Source organism: Heteronotia binoei, unplaced genomic scaffold (assembly GCF_032191835.1).
Source record: "Heteronotia binoei isolate CCM8104 ecotype False Entrance Well unplaced genomic scaffold, APGP_CSIRO_Hbin_v1 ptg001179l, whole genome shotgun sequence".
Classification (NCBI taxonomy): Eukaryota; Metazoa; Chordata; class Lepidosauria; order Squamata; family Gekkonidae; genus Heteronotia; species Heteronotia binoei.
This window is the reverse complement of record NW_026800198.1, coordinates 324,103-341,372: the sequence shown is the minus strand read 5'-3', so window position 1 is coordinate 341,372 and position 17,270 is coordinate 324,103. Positions and strand designations below refer to the sequence as shown.

The following is a 17,270-nucleotide window of genomic DNA, read 5'->3' as shown; positions in this document are numbered from 1 at the left end:
TCTGAAATATGAACCAGGGAGCATTGTGCATGGCTTGAAAGCTTTTTCAGACAGGATTGTCTCCACAAAGAGGCTGCTTCCCTTCTGGGAACACGGAGGCCTCAATGGTTGCAGAGGCAAGAACAGGGCTGTGGCCAGCCAGCATTCACTTGTGGAACTGACAGCCACAAGACATGGAGGGGGATGGATTTTAGTGGCTTTTAAAACTTGGTTTCATCGTGCATGCTTGGTGGCCCTTGTGAGGCCAGAAAGGTGAGATGATTTTTTCATTTGTTGCCTGTCCTGCTTAAGAAGGGTTGGGAAACTGGTGGAGCCTCTTTGTTCGAAGGCAGCCTACCTGTAAAAAGCAGACATGGACCAATGGGAAGCTCTGATGCCCAGCTGTTCCATTTTTTGGAGGCAGCTGCCTTGGAGACAGACTGCTGGCTAAAAGGGCCAGTGCAATTTTGGGCGGTATCAACAGAAGTACAGTGTCCAGATCACGTGATGTGATGGAATCGCTTTACTCTGAACATGAACATATGAAGCTGCCTTATACTGAATCAGACCTTTGGTCCATCAAAGTCAGTATTGTCTTCTCAGACTGGCAGCGGCTCTCCAGGGTCTCAAGCGGAGGTTTTTCACACCTATTTGCCTGGACCCTTTTTTGGAGATGCCAGGGATTGAACCTGGGACCTTCTGCTTCCCAAGCAGATGCTCTACCACTGAGCCACCGTCCCTCCCCTGATCCAACATGGCTTCTGCTCTGGTAAGACCTCACCTGGAGTATTGTGTTCAGTTTTGGGCACATTTTAAGAAGAATATAGACAAGCTGGAACGGGACCAGAGGAGGGCGACGGAGATGGTGAGGGGTCTGGAGACCAAATCCTGTGAGGAAAGGTTGAAGGAGCTGGGCATGTTTAGCCTGGAAAGGAGGTGGCTGAGAGGTGATAGGATCACCATCTTCAAGTCCTTGAAGGGATGTCATATAGAGGATGGTGTGGAATTGTTTTCTGTGGCCCCAGAAGGTAGGACCAGAACCAATGGGTTGAAATTAAAAGAGTTCCGGCTCAACATTAGAAAGAACTTCCTGACCGTTAAAGCGGTTCCTCAGTGGAACAGGCTTCCTCGGGAGGTGGTGGGCTCTCCTTTCTTGGATGTTTTTAAACTAAGTCTAGATGCCATCTGACAGCGATTCGTGTTGGATCAGGCCAGTGGCCCCTCCAGTCCAACAGTCTGTGTCACACAGTGGCCAAAAAAAAAAAAGGAAGTTCACAAGTTGAGCTAGAAGCCGTTCCACTTTGCCCCCGCCCCCTAAGCAAGAGCTCAGTGAGAGCCAGCACAGGCAGAGTGTTTGGCCGGGACTGGCAAGTTCTGAGTTCAAAAATCCCCATTCAGCCATGAAACCTACAGGCTTGCCCTGAGGCAGTCGCTCTTAGTCTCACCCGGGAGAGCATGACCTCTGCCCCCGCCCAGCTGCTTGAGCTCAAAATGCATATCAGAGCCTGCTGGCTTTGCCCGCTGGACCTCTGCCTGCCACACAGCTGTTCAAGGCACAGGAGAGGCTGACCACTCTGTGCCTTTCTCTGTGGCTTTGACGGTAGCCACCAAAGCATCATAGGCAGCAGGTGGCCAAACTCGCTTAATGCAAGAGCCACATAGAATAAATGTCAGATGTTTGAGAGCCGCAAGATATGAACATCGGATCTTTGAGTCGGAGCTGGAAGCGAGGAAGCAAGGAAATAGATGGAGGAGAGGAAGGTGGAAAGGAAGCACCTTTAAATGCATTCTCTAAGCCCCTGGCTGGCTTGGCTGGGAGAAGTGATTGAAAGAGAGACCCCCCCCCCAGCCACCTTAGCCAACGTGTTTCTAGGATTAAGCCCAAGCTGTTGGAACTGTAAAAAAAAATGAAAGGATGGTATACTCACACGTGGTGGGAATGTCATGAGGTTAAAATAGTATGGGAAAATATAGCAAGAATAATAAACAAGCTCTTTTGAGTAAAGCTGAACATAGAGTTTGAATTGATGTCAGTGAGCATCCTAGGTAATGAGATAATAGGGAAAAAGAACCAAGATATATTAAAAGGATGATACTAGCTGGTAAAGCAGTAACATCAGTAGGGTGGAAAGATAAAAAAAAATGGACAGAAAGCACCTGGCATTATTATTTGTCTGAATTTGTTCAGTCAGACATAATGGATATAACAAACCAGGATCTGCCATGGGAAGATAGAGCATCGAGGATTAAGGAAAAGTGGTCACTTTACCTGAGCCGGATAAAAGAGGAGCAGAAGGAAGCCATTCAGTGGCAGCTTCGAGCCCTATGCCCCTGGCAGAAAGAAGAAGTCTAGATCGAGGGGGGAGGGACGGGGGAGAAAAATTTGTAACGGAACACTGGGACAACGGAAAATTGTACATTCTAATTAGTAAACAATAAAAATTATATATAAAAAAAGAAAGAGAGAAACCCCCTTCTCTAAGCTGGCCAAGGGGGCGGTGGGGGCTTCAAGAGCCATAACTCTGCCTCACCTTCTTGCAGGTGAGAGAGGGGAGGGGAGGGAGGGAAGCAAATAGATGGGGGAGGTAGAGGTAGACAGAAAGCAACTTTAACTTCAAAATGCCTTCTCCACGCTGCTGGCTGGCTTGGCTAGGAGAAGTGATTGAAAGAGAGAAACCCCTTCTCCAAGCTGGGGGGAGAGGGGGCTTTGAGAGCCACGCAGTATGCGTGAAAGAGCCGCAGTCGCCCCTCCCCCCGTCCTCGGGTGGCTGTTGCCAAGTCCCCCCTGACCACAGGGGGGGGGAATGGGGGCGGGTTGCCAGATCCAGGCCGGGAAACTCCTGGAGATGTGGGGGGAGGGGGGTGGAGCTGGAACTCCAGGGGGGGGGGTTGTCTCCAGACCCAGCCTGGAGTCTGGCATCCTTGGGGGGAGGCCAAGGCCAGGATCCAGCGTGGGGAGGGGCAGGGGGTCTGCAGGCAGGGAGGGAGGGAGGGGCTAGTTGGAGGGGGCGGCGCCGGGCGGCTTGGCGCAGGCGGGCGGGCGGGCAGGCGAGGGAGGCAGGCTGGCGGCGGAGCGGAGCATGTACGCCTTTTACTCGCTGCTGATCTACGTCTTCTACAGCCTCTTCCGCAAGGATGGAGCCCACGAACAGCCGCAGGAGGGCCGGGCCGAGGAGGCCCAGCGCTCCCCCCGGCCGGTAAGGGAGGCGGATCAGGACCAGCGGGGGGGGGGGGGGTTGGCAGTGCCAGGGGGCGCGTGGCCTCGGCCCCTGTGTCGCCCCTTTGGGGAAGGGCTGGAGCCAGCGCCCAGCTGCCTGCCCGCCCCCTCGGGGCTTGCGGGGAGGAGCCGCAGCACAGCAGGGCCTGGTGGCCGTTGGCCCCGGGCCAGTGGAACGGGAGCCGGGCGCGCGCCTCAAACGACCGGATCCGGAATCCTTTGGCCCATCGCGGTCCGTCTCCTCCAGGGTCGCGGGCAGAGGGCTTCCCCCCCCCCCCCTCTGCTGCTTGCTTGCCCCTTTTCACGGGAAATGCCACCGCCGCCGAGGATCGAACTGGGGACCTGGCAGAGCCGCAGCCCCTCTCCGTAGCGCTGGTCTGCCAAGCTCACCCTCCTCTGTTCAGACTGGCAGCAGCTCCCCAGGCTGTGGTGCAGAGAAAGGGCTTTCCCATCCCCTGCTGCCTGCTGAGCAGAGGCTCTCGCTGGTTGCACTGGGCAGCCCCCACTGGTGACAGGGCACTCCCTTGACATGCTGCAGGAAGAACCCAGCGGAACTGCTGGCCAGCCTTCCCAGTGGATTCGCTTCCCTGGTGCCACCCACCAAAACAGCTTCATTATCTGGCTTTAAGGCAAAGCTGTGGGTTGCTGGAGGACTCTTTTTACGAGTCAAGAGACGGAAAATGCATGTTAAAACATTGTGTGTGGGGGGGGTGGGGTGGGGTATCGTTGTATTGCAATGGTGGCTAATATAAAAAGCAGATCCAGGAGTGACTGTGTAAAAGCTTGTGTTGCTTCATACATATTGTACCTTCTGGGGCGGAGGCCTTTATGGCCACTGAGGCCATGCTACTGACAAGCGGCACCCTGGCACCGTTTCTGCGTATTGGGTATTGCATTCTGTGCCTTGGTTGCGCCCGATAGGTCCACAGGTGCATGTATCTGCAGTTAATGCGGGGTGTGTGTGTGTGTGCTTTGCACACATATGCCACTCCCCCTGTTAGCACATCGTGCTCTGTGGTTAAGAGATCGTTGTTGAATTCAAGATGGAGGACTACCCTTCTACGCATGAAGCTGCCTTATACCGACTCAGAGCCCCGGTCCATCAAAGTCAGTTTTGTCTACTCAGACTGGCGGCAGCTCTCCAGGGTCTCAGGCTGAGGTTTTTCACATTTATTTGCCTGGATCTTTCTTAGTTAGAGATGCCGGGGACTGAACCGGGGACCTCCTGCTTACCAAGGAGATGCTCTGCCACTGAGCCACCGTCCCTCCCCTAATATGAACATATGAAGCTGTCTTCTACTGAATCAGACCCCCTTGGTCCATCAGAGTCAGTCTTGTCTACTCAGACTGGCAGCAGCTCTCCAGGGTCTCAAGCTGAGGTCTTTCCAATCACCTCCTGCCTGGTCCTTTTTGTTGGAGATGCTGTCAGGCATAGAATCTGGGATCTATGCGATAGACTCGACCTTGGTTTTTCTCACTAACTCTTCTCCTGGGAAAAACGGTCCTTGCCTGGGTGTGAGGGACGGTGGGTCAGTGGTAGAGCATCTGCTTGGGAAGCAGAAGGTCCCAGGTTCAATCCCCGGCATCTCCAAAAAAGGGTCCAGGCAAATAGGTGTGAAAAACCTCAGCTCGAGACCCTGGAGAGCCGCTGCCAGTCTGAGAAGGCAATACTGACTTTGATGGACCAAGGGTCTGATTCAGTATAAGGCAGCTTCATATATTCATATGAGTTCATTGAAAGGTCTGTGGGTCTTTAAAGGCCTGTCGTCTGTCGCTGAAGCTATGCTGTGAAAACCTCTGGGGCTGGTTTAAAAATGGCTGGCCCCCAAAGCTCGGGGCGTGGCTCAGGAGGAGAGCTTCTACTTGGTAAGCAAAAGGTCCCAGGTTCAATCCCTGGCATCTCTAGCGAAAAGGAACAATGATGGGAAAGACCTCAGCCTGAGACCCTGGAGAGCCACTGCCAGTCTGAGTAGACAAGACTGACTTTGATGGACCCAGGGTCTGATTCAGTAGAAGGCAGCTTCATATCTTCATGGGGAGGGATGGTGGCTCAGTGGTGGAGCATCTGCTTGGTAAGCAGACGGTCCCAGGTTCAATCCCCGGCATCTCCGGCTAAAAAGGGTCCAGGCAAATAGGCGTGAAAAACCTCAGCTGATTTTTTCTCACCATGGAGAGCCGCTGCAGGTCTGAGTGGACAAGACTGATTGTGAGGGATCAAGGCTCTGAGTCAGCCTCACCTGTGTGTTTGGGGGAGGGGAGAAGCTGCTACTGAGGGGAAAGAAGGGGTGGAGGAGGGCATGCTTCAAAGGGAAAATCATTCAGGTTGGCATGAGTGGGCGTTGGCAGGACAAAGACGGGGAACTGAAGCGCTGGAGGCTTATTTTAGTTTTCTTGGCGGTGAAGATAAGGGGGGGGGGGGTGCCTGGTTCCCTGATTTTGTTGCTAACACGAGAATGGTGAGGATGTTCACCCCACAGAAGAGGGGAGGGACCCCCTGCTTATTTTGTAGTACGAAAGGTGCAAGGCAGCAGTGCTATGTGTGTAAGGAACAGATGTGTGCACTCATGCAGTCTTTTCAATGTGGCCGTCTCTGCGTGGATTACCCACCGTTCCGTGCCCAAATGTGCTTTCTCTGTAGGACGTCCTCTGGAACTGGCCTTGAACACCAGAGGCTTGGGGGCTGGTTGCTGGCATCCGCTTTTGATGATGATGATGATATTGGATTTATATCCCGCCCTCCACTCCGAATCTCAGAGTCTCAGAGCGGCTCACAATCTCCTTTATCTTCCTCCCCCGCAACAGACACCCTGTGAGGTGGGTGGGGCTGAGAGAGAGCTCTCCCAGAAGCTGCCCTTTCAAGGACAACTCCTAAGAGAGCTATGACTGACCCAAGGCCATTCCAGCAGCTGCAAATGGAGGAGTGGGGAATCAAGCCCAGTTCTCCCAGATAAGAGTCTGCACACTTAACCACGACACCAACTGGCTCTGTTTTTTTTGAGGGAAGAACTTTGCACATGCTCAGAAGTTCTTTATTAACCTGTGGCGCGTCCTGGAATTGAGTTCAGTGTGGCGTAAAAAAGAGGGCTGCCCCCAGCTGAGTCATGGCTCAGCTCAGCCCTTTGATGGGTGGCAAAGACTGGGATATTCAGGGAGAGAGGCTGGCCTCCTCCTCCTCTTCTGCCCCACATCTTCCTTCCTTTCCTGGGCTTTTAAGGAAAGCTGCTGGACATGTTGCCCTTTCCTTCCAGATGTGGACAAGAGGGATCCATCTGGATCTTCTTATCAGCCAGCAAGCCCGTGGCTTGGTGATGGTGTTTCCATAGCACCTGTCACCATGGAAACAGAGCAGCTTCCTAAGGAGGATGGCTGTGACTTGGGGTTTTTTTGCGGGGGTGGGGGTGGGGGAGGAGGGTAGGGGAAGGGTATTGCATTTCAGGCTTGCTATTTAGAAAGACTGTCTTTTTGTGGGTCTGTCTCTATAGAAACCCCCGGGGCATTTTTCACACACATCCATTCTTTTATTTTAAAACATCCACCGGCTTAACATGACTCCTTGCTAGCCTCTAGTTGGACATGAATTTTGCAAAGCCTTTCTGTCGGTTCAGGGAGAGCCAAGCCTTTGGGAGCTCCAGCAGCCGTTGGCTCTGGCCGAAAGCCACTCGGTTGGCAGTGCCAGCTGAAGGCTGTTAATTGCTGGGGGGAACTTGGGAGTCACCCTCGGAAGGGAGAACCGACTGGGGATGAGCATTCATGACGGAGGAGCTGACGTCTGTCTGTGGGCGTGGAGGAGGCGAGGCCTGGTCTCTTTCCAGCTCTCTTCAGAAGCCCCCGCTTCTGCCCCATCTCTGCACCTGCTTCATAGGTCCATTTTCCAGCCCATAACACAGGAGCCAAACAAAACGTTCCGTGCGCAGGGCACACCGTCAGTATTCCCCACAGGAATTCTCTGCTGCCTAACTGGAAAAAGGGACCCTGCAGAGTCAGCTTACCGAAGGAGCAGTGCTCTCTCTGCATCACTGGCGCTGGTTTCTAAAGGCGAAGGTGTTCTGTGAGGAGGGAACTTGGGGGGGGGGGGGCTTACTTGGCCTCAAGGCATAGGGGCACTTGTCGAGGGGGGGTGGATTTTGCCTGCTCAACTGGCATCTCCACCCTCTGCTAATTTTAGGGTTGTCCATTCCCAGGTGGGCGAAACACTTTGCGCGGTGTTTTTCTTGTTTTGCCTAAACTCCACCCCGCAAGTTCCCTTATTTAGCTCATCCCCGGTGGGGGGCAGGGGATCCCCGGTTTGGAGGCCCTCTCCCCGCTTCAGGGTCATCAGAAAGCAGGGGGGAGGGATGTCTGCTGGACACTCCATTATTCGCTGTGGAGACCGATTCCCGTAAGGTATAATGGAGAATTGGTTAGCAGGTACCTAGGGTGGGGCTGTTTTTCTGAGGTAGAGGCAACAAATTTGCAGCATAGCATCCAGTGCCTCTCCCCAAAATATCCTCCAAGTTTCAAAAGGATTGGACCAGGGGGTCCAATTCTATGAGCCCCAAAAGAAGGTGTCCCTATCCTTCATTATTTCTAATGCAGGGAAGGCATTTCAAAGGTGCACAGTCCCTGTAAATGTGATGGCCAGAACTCCCTTTAGAGTTCAGTTATACTTGTTGCACCCTTGCTCCACCCCCCAAAGTCTCCTGGCTCCACCCCCAATGTCTCCTGGCTCCACCCCTAGATATTTCTTGAATTGGACTTGGCAACTCTTTCAATGCCCTGGAGAGGCAGCATGTACATTTTCTCAATAAACAGATGAATCCACACTCATCCAGAATAGCAACTGCACGCTCAGAGGCCTTTGCTTGCGGTTGCTAGAAATGTGTGCTGCTGGGGCTGGCTCAGGATCCCAGGGAGTGGGGGTGACTGGGAGCAGCTGCTCTGACCAGGGAGGGACTGTGGCTTCGTGGAAGAGTCTTCTTGGCACGCAGAAAGTCCCAGGTTCAGTCCCTGGCAGCAACTGCAGTTAGAAAGGACCAGACAGGAGATCCACCTAAGTCCCTGGAGGGCGGGATATAAATCCAGTATCTTCATCTACCTCACAGGGTATCTGTTGTGGGGGAAGGAAGGTAAAGGAGATTGTGAGCCGCTCTGAGACTCTTCGGAGTGGAGGGCGGGATATAAATCCAGTATCTTCATCTACCTCACAGGGTGTCTGTTGTCGGGGAGGAAGGTAAAGGAGATTGTGAGCCACTCTGAGACTCTTCGGAGTGGAGGGTGGGATATAAATCCAATACCTTCATCTACCTCACAGGGTGTCTGTTGTGGGGGAGGAAGGTAAAGGAGATTGTGAGCTGTTCTGAGACTCTTCAGAGTGGAGGGCAGGATATAAATCCAGTATCTTCATCTACCTCACAGGGTGTCTGTTGTGGGGGAGGAAGGTAAAGGAGATTGTGAGCTGTTCTGAGACTCTTCAGAGTGGAGGGCGGGATATAAATCCAGTATCTTCATCTACCTCACAGGGTGTCTGTTGTGGGGGAGGAAGGGAAAGGAGATTGTGAGCCGCTCTGAGACTCTTCGGAGTGGAGGGCGGGATATAAATCCAATATCTTCATCTACCTCACAGGATGTCTGTTGTGGTGGAGGAAGGGAAAGGAGATTGTGAGCCGCTCTGAGACTCTTCGGAGTGGAGGGCGGGATATAAATCCAGTATCTTCATCTACCTCACAGGGTGTCTGTTGTGGGGGAGGAAGGTAAAGGAGATTGTGAGCCGCTCTGAGACTCTTTGGAGTGGAGGGCGGGATATAAATCCAATATCTTCATCTACCTCACAGGGTGTCTGTTGTGGGGGGGGGATGGTAAAGGAGATTGTGAGCTGCTCTGAGACTCTTTGGAGTGGAGGGCAGGATATAAATCCAATATCTTCATCTACCTCACAGGGTGTCTGTTGCGGGGGGGAAGGTAAAGGAGATTGTTAGCCGCTCTGAGACTCTTCGGAGTGTAGGGCGGGATATAAATCCAATATCTTCATCTACCTCACAGGGTGTCTGTTGCGGGGGGAAGGTAAAGGAGATTGTGAGCTGCTCTGAGACTCTTCGGAGTGTAGGGCGGGATATAAATCCAATATCTTCTTCTACCTCACAGGGTGTCTGTTGTGGGGGAGGAAGGTAAAGGAGATTTTGAGCCGCTCTGAGACTCTTCGGAGTGGAGGGTGGGATATAAATCCAATATCTTCATCTACCTCACAGGGTGTCTGTTGTGGGGGAGGAAGGTAAAGGAGATTGTGAGCCGCTCTGAGACTCTTCGGAGTGGAGGGTGGGATATAAATCCAATATCTTCATCTACCTCACAGGGTTTCTGTTGTGGGGGAGGAAGGTAAAGGAAATTGTGAGCCGCTCTGAGACTCTTTGGAGTGGAGGGCGGGATATAAATCCAATATCTTCATCTACCTCACAGAGTGTCTGTTGTGGGGGAAGAAGGTAAAGGAGGTTGTGAGCCGCTCTGAGACTGATTTAGAGAGAAGGGTGGGGTATAAATCTGTCGTCTTCTATATTTGAGTCTTTATGGCTGGACCCCTTTCTCCTTTCCTCTCTATGAAGTTGGCAGGGGGAGAGAGGGACTGGTCTCATGCTCAGTTGGAATAGGGATCATTCTGTGGGGGCATACCTCCAGTCACGATGATGTTCTGAATGTCCCATATCTCGATGGTGATGGGCGTCTCTTACCCCTTTCCTATCCAGGACCCCACAGCTTTTCATGCAGAGCCCTCAAAGAGGACCAAGAAGCTCCCAAAGAAAGACTTCTGGACAGAACTGACGGAACTCGACAGTAGGTATCCCCCTGACCTGCCTGCCTCCCCCGGCATCCTTAGCCACTAGAATTACAGTAGCCACTAGAATACAGTAGAAGGCAGAAATAGGATACAGGATGACCTTGACAGGCTGGAAAACTGGGCTAAAAGCAATAATATGAATTTTAACAGGGATAAATGTAAAGTTCTGCCTTTAGGTAGGAAAAATCCAATGCATGGTTATAGGATGGCGGAGACTTCTCTTAGCAGTAGTATGTGCGAAAAGGATCTAGGGGTCTTAGTAGATCATACGCTGAACATGAGTCAACAGTGTGATGCGGTGGCTAAAAATGCAAATGCAATTTTGGGCTGTATCAACAGACATATAGTGTCCATATCTGTGGTGTCCATGTGATGTGGTGGTATCGCTTTACTCTGCTCTGGTAAGACCTCACCTGGAGTATTGTGTTCAGTTTTGGGCACCACATTTTAAGAAGGATCTAGACAAGCTGGAACGGGTCCAGAGGATGGTGACGAAGATGGTGAGGGGTCTGGAGACCAAGTCCTATGAAGAAAGGTTGAAGGAGCTGGGGGTGTTTAGCCTGGAGAGGATGCGGCTGAGAGGTGATATGATCACCATCTTCAAGGACTTGAAGGGCTGTCCTAGAGAGGATGGTGTGGAATTGTTTTCTGTGGCCCCAGAAGGTAGGACCAAAACCAATGGGTTGAAATTAAATCAAGAGTTTCCGGCTCAACATCAGGAAGAATTTCCTGACTGTTAGAGCGATTCCTCAGTGGAACAGGCTTCCTCGGGAGGTGGTGGGCTCTCCTTCCTTGGAGGTTTTTAAACAGAGGCTAGATAGCCATCTGACAACAATGAAGATCCTGTGAATTTAGGGGGAGGTGTTTGTGAGTTTCCTGCATTGTGCAGGGGGTTGGACTAGATGACCCTGGAGGTCCCTTCCAACTCTAGGATTCTATGAATTGTGGGTGAGCCCCGAAGAACATCCAGCTGGAAGGTGGAGCTGAGGGCCTGGCATGTGTGAAAGCAGCGTCCAGATGATAATTACGGTCTCCTATATCTCTGTGGCATGGTCTCATTTGGAGTCTCCCGTGTAGGTTTCTGTCACTCACCATCTCTCAAAAAGGCTGCTGCAGAGATGGAGAAAGGTGAGCTGAGCTGCAGGAGTGCCTCAGGCCGAGGTCTTGCCGAGCCCCACTTACTGAGCTCATGCAAGGAGGGAGAGGGAGATGTGGGAATGCCACCTTTCAGAGGGGTACCGCTCCACTTCTGGGGGCAGTGTGAAGAGTGCCTCTTCCTGTTTAGTTGGAATGTTACTTTCGCTTCTTGCTTCACCGCCTCCTATTTCTGTGTAACGGATGAAGCATTCTTTCAGCCTGATCTCGGGGACGGCCAAGGCCGTCTCTGCCTGATATGTGCACACATGCAAGGGGCCCGATATCACCCCAGAGTTGGAAATGACTGGGGCTTGCACAGGAGACTACCTTTACCTTTATAAGTAGAGGGCTTTTGCTTGCCAATGCCCGTTTTTGCAAGAACTGTCTTGCTCCAAAGACCTGTCAGTCAGTCATGAAAGACTATTCTCTGAATGTCCTGGTGCTGATTACTGAACTGCTGGGGTCTTGACAAGTGGCACCCATGCCCCGGAGCCCCTCCCCAGAGACAAAAAAAGGGCTTTGGACTGTGATAGTCATCTTGGAGGAGGGGAGTAGCCCTGGGGGAGCTCTTTGGGTGCGTGGGGTCACCAACCAAGGTCCTGTCCTTCTTCAGGCAGCTCGGACAGCGAAGGAGGAGGCAGCACGGAGGAGGAGGAGGATGAGGAAGGCCCCGGGCTGTTGGGGGATGCCCCCACGCCACTCACAGAATTCAGGATCCTCAAAGAGGAGGCTGCCGCCAAGCTCTGCCTTGCCGAGAAAGGATCGCCGGGTGGAAAGGTAATCCTTACCAACCTGCTTGGTTGGTCTTGAAGGAGGGATTGACGGAGTGTGTTTTCTGAGAGGAATGCTGGATGACCACTAAGAGCAATATTCCCTCTAAGCCCGGGGTGTCAAACATGCATTTCAGGGGCCAAATCAGGCCCCCAGAGGGCTTCTATCAGACCCCTGAGCGACTGACTGTCGTCTGCTTCCTTTTCCCTCTCTCTTCCTTCCTCCTGCATCACAGCTTGCTTTGCCAGGCTTGCTCAATCGCACAGCAGAGCTACAGAGCAAAACCTCTATTTTCTCCATTGGCTGAGGCTCCCCCCCCCAGTCCTCTGGGGAAGGAAGGAAACAGCCAGAGCTTCCTTTGCCCAGTTCCCTGGATCCCATGGGAGAAATACAAAGAAAGCATCCTTAAGACCAACGGGTTCTAATGTTTTAAGCATGTTTTAAGTTTTTTTTTTGTTTTTTTAAATTTGTTTGTGTTCTTTATAAAATGTATTTCTCTGCTACCTAATCTTAATTAGGGACACACATGGCCTGACCTGACATGGCTCGGCTCAACCTGACATGGCCCAGCCCAACAAGGTCTCATTTATGTCAGATCCGGCCCTCATAACAAGAACAGAAGAGAAGCCATGTTGGATCAGGCCAATGGCCCCTCCAGTCCAACACTCTGTGTCACATAAGAACATAAGAGAAGCCCTGTTGGATCAGGCCAATGGCCCCTCCAGTCCAACACTCTGTGTCACATAAGAACATAAGAGAAGCCCTGTTGGATCAGGCCAGTGGCCCATCCAGTCCAACACTCTGTGTCACATAAGAACATAAGAGAAGCCCTGTTGGATCAGGCCAATGGCCCCTCCAGTCCAACACTCTGTGTCACATAAGAACATAAGAGAAGCCATGTTGGATCAAGCCAACGGCCCCTCCAGTCCAACACTCTGTGTCACATAAGAACATAAGAGAAGCCCTGTTGGATCAGGCCAACGGCCCCTCCAGTCCAACACTCTGTGTCACATAAGAACATAAGAGAAGCCCTGTTGGATCAGGCCAATGGCCCCTCCAGTCCAACACTCTGTGCCACATAAGAACATAAGAGAAGCCCTGTTGGATCAGGCCAATGGCCCATCCAGTCCAACACTCTGTGTCACATAAGAACATAAGAGAAGCCCTGTTGGATCAGGCCAATGGCCCCTCCAGTCCAACACTCTGTGTCACATAAGAACATAAGAGAAGCCCTGTTGGATCAGGCCAGTGGCCCCTCCAGTCCAACACTCTGTGTCACATAAGAACATAAGAGAAGCCCTGTTGGATCAGGCCAATGGCCCATCCAGTCCAACACTCTGTGTCACATAAGAACATAAGAGAAGCCCTGTTGGATCAGGCCAATGACCCATCCAGTCCAACACTCTGTGTCACATAAGAACATAAGAGAAGCCCTGTTGGATCAGGCCAATGACCCATCCAGTCCAACACTCTGTGTCACATAAGAACATAAGAGAAGCCCTGTTGGATCAGGCCAATGACCCATCCAGTCCAACACTCTGTGTCACATAAGAACATAAGAGAAGCCATGTTGGATCAGGCCAATGACCCATCCAGTCCAACACTCTGTGTCACATAAGAACATAAGAGAAGCCCTGTTGGATCAGGCCAATGACCCGTCCAGTCCAACACTCTGTGTCACATAAGAACATAAGAGAAGCCCTGTTGGATCAGGCCAGTGGCCCCTCCAGTCCAACACTCTGTGTCACATAAGAACATAAGAGAAGCCCTGTTGGATCAGGCCAATGGCCCATCCAGTCCAACACTCTGTGTCACATAAGAACATAAGAGAAGCCCTGTTGGATCAGGCCAGTGGCCCCTCCAGTCCAACACTCTGTGTCACATAAGAACATAAGAGAAGCCCTGTTGGATCAGGCCAATGGCCCATCCAGTCCAACACTCTGTGTCACATAAGAACATAAGAGAAGCCATGTTGGATCAGGCCAATGACCCATCCAGTCCAACACTCTGTGTCACATAAGAACATAAGAGAAGCCCTGTTGGATCAGGCCAATGACCCATCCAGTCCAACACTCTGTGTCACATAAGAACATAAGAGAAGCCCTGTTGGATCAGGCCAATGACCCATCCAGTCCAACACTCTGTGTCACATAAGAACATAAGAGAAGCCATGTTGGATCAGGCCAATGACCCATCCAGTCCAACACTCTGTGTCACATAAGAACATAAGAGAAGCCCTGTTGGATCAGGCCAATGACCCGTCCAGTCCAACATTCTGTGTCACATAAGAACATAAGAGAAGCCCTGTTGGATCAGGCCAGTGGCCCCTCCAGTCCAACACTCTGTGTCACATAAGAACATAAGAGAAGCCCTGTTGGATCAGGCCAATGGCCCATCCAGTCCAACACTCTGTGTCACATAAGAACATAAGAGAAGCCATGTTGGATCAGGCCAATGACCCATCCAGTCCAACACTCTGTGTCACATAAGAACATAAGAGAAGCCCTGTTGGATCAGGCCAATGGCCCATCCAGTCCAACACTCTGTGTCACATAAGAACATAAGAGAAGCCATGTTGGATCAGGCCAATGACCCATCCAGTCCAACACTCTGTGTCACATAAGAACATAAGAGAAGCCATGTTGGATCAGGCCAATGACCCATCCAGTCCAACACTCTGTGTCACATAAGAACATAAGAGAAGCCCTGTTGGATCAGGCCAATGACCCATCCAGTCCAACACTCTGTGTCACATAAGAACATAAGAGAAGCCCTGTTGGATCAGGCCGGTGGCCCCTGCAGTCCAACACTCTGTGTCACATAAGAACATAAGAGAAGCCCTGTTGGATCAGGCCAATGGCCCATCCAGTCCAACACTCTGTGTCACATAAGAACATAAGAGAAGCCATGTTGGATCAGGCCAATGACCCATCCAGTCCAACACTCTGTGTCACATAAGAACATAAGAGAAGCCCTGTTGGATCAGGCCAATGGCCCATCCAGTCCAACACTCTGTGTCACATAAGAACATAAGAGAAGCCATGTTGGATCAGGCCAATGACCCATCCAGTCCAACACTCTGTGTCACATAAGAACATAAGAGAAGCCCTGTTGGATCAGGCCAATGACCCATCCAGTCCAACACTCTGTGTCACATAAGAACATAAGAGAAGCCCTGTTGGATCAGGCCAATGGCCCATCCAGTCCAACACTCTGTGTCACATAAGAACATAAGAGAAGCCATGTTGGATCAGGCCAATGACCCATCCAGTCCAACACTCTGTGTCACATAAGAACATAAGAGAAGCCCTGTTGGATCAGGCCAATGACCCATCCAGTCCAACACTCTGTGTCACATAAGAACATAAGAGAAGCCCTGTTGGATCAGGCCAATGACCCATCCAGTCCAACACTCTGTGTCACATAAGAACATAAGAGAAGCCCTGTTGGATCAGGCCAGTGGCCCATCCAGTCCAACACTCTGTGTCACATAAGAACATAAGAGAAGCCCTGTTGGATCAGGCCAGTGGCCCATCCAGTCCAACACTCTGTGTCACATAAGAACATAAGAGAAGCCATGTTGGATCAGGCCAGTGGCCCATCCAGTCCAACACTCTGTGTCACATAAGAACATAAGAGAAGCCCTGTTGGATCAGGCCAATGACCCATCCAGTCCAACACTCTGTGTCACATAAGAACATAAGAGAAGCCCTGTTGGATCAGGCCAATGACCCATCCAGTCCAACACTCTGTGTCACATAAGAACATAAGAGAAGCCATGTTGGATCAGGCCAATGACCCATCCAGTCCAACACTCTGTGTCACACAGTGGCCAATATATATGTGGCTAATAGCCACTGATGGACCTCTGTTCCATATTTTTATCCAATCCACTCTTGAAGCTGCCTATGCTTGTAGCTGCACGACCTCCTGTGGCAGTGAATTCCACATGTCAATCACCCTTTGGGTGAAGAAGGACTTCCTTTTAATAAACGAGTTTGACAGCCCTGCTCTAAGCTGTGGAGTCTTGTGAGCAAAAATTCTACTTTTTGAGTTATTGGCATTAATTTCGTTAGCTGCTGCATAAATTAGTTTGATCGGCGGCCATTTTCCCTGAGCTATGACAAAATGTGTGAGCCGGAGGCTAAAAACCTGTGAGCTGGCATGCACTACCTCAGCTTAGAGGGAACGCTGACTAAGAGACTGGTTCTTGTGACCAGCACCTTACAGAAGGCAGGGGAGGGGGGTTCTGGTGGTGGACCCCAACCTCATCCTCGTGCCCACCCCCTTTTCAGCAGAGAGCCATGCGCAGGAATTGCTCTCAGTTCGAGGCCTCTGTCAGTGGCTGCCCCCTGCCAAAAAGCCCTGCAAGAGAGCAGGACACTGAAGGGCAGTCATCTGAACGTGCGTAGCTATATTATGCAGAGTCAAGGAGCAATCAGAAAGGATACGCAGTGAGAATATAGTAAAAGCGAAATGAACTGTGTAGCGCAGCAAAAAAAATTTTCTTCTTAAAGTAGCAGTAACGTGGCGCAGAGTGGTAAAGCTGCAGTACTGCAGTCGGAGCCCTCTGCTCATGACCTGAGTTCGATCCCAGCAGAAGCTGGGTTCAGGTAGCTGGCTCCAGGTTGACTCAGCCTTCCATCCTTCCGAGGTCGGTGAAATGAGTCCCCAGCTTGCTGGGAGGAAAGTGTAAAAGACTGGGGAAGGCCATGGCAAGCCACCCCGTAAAAAGTCTGCTGTGAAAACGTTGTGAAAGCAACGTCACCCCAGAGTCGAAAATGACTGGTGCTTGCACAGGGGACTACCTTTACCTTTTTAACGATTTATAACGAATTCTTAAAGTCACAGTAAACAACACAAATACAAAATTCTTACAAATCAAGTCTCTGTAAATAAGTCTCTATATCATGCTAGTAGACTTGAATTCCAAAGTGTAGCCTTCAAAGATTCCTCTCACAAGATGTCAGTCAACGGAGAAAAGCTACGGGTGGAACGGAAACGGAGACCGGTTTCGACTTTGCGCCTTTATCAGTTGTTAGACCTTTTTGCAATTCAATGTGAAACAAGACAAGCTTTCCAATAGTTTTCCGGCTGATAACAGGATGTATATCTCGTTATCGGGGGGAAGGCAATGGGATGTATATCTCGTTGTCTGGGGAAGGCAATGGCAAACCACCGTATAAAAAGTCTGCTGTGAAAACGTGAAAGCAACGTCACCCCAGAGCCGGAAACGACTAGTGCTTGCACAGGGGACCTTTCCTTTCCTTTCCCTGAGATTCAGAGTAGAGGGCGGGATATAAATCCAATATCATCATCTTCTAAGTCTGTGGGGGATGCCGATGGAGACCCCCCCCC

At 51.2% G+C, this 17,270-nt stretch overlaps 1 protein-coding gene across 1 annotated transcript in view; it reads left to right on the top strand.

The window, feature by feature from the left end:
* The first annotated feature begins 11,760 nt into the window (after positions 1–11,760).
* LOC132590918 (kinesin-like protein KIFC3) overlaps positions 11,761–17,270 on the top strand; it is a 51,585-nt gene continuing 46,075 nt past the window's right edge. Inside the window, exon 1 of the mRNA XM_060263837.1 lies at positions 11,761–11,918. The gene's annotated coding sequence lies outside the window, so the exon portion shown is untranslated. The remainder of the gene's footprint in view (positions 11,919–17,270) is intronic.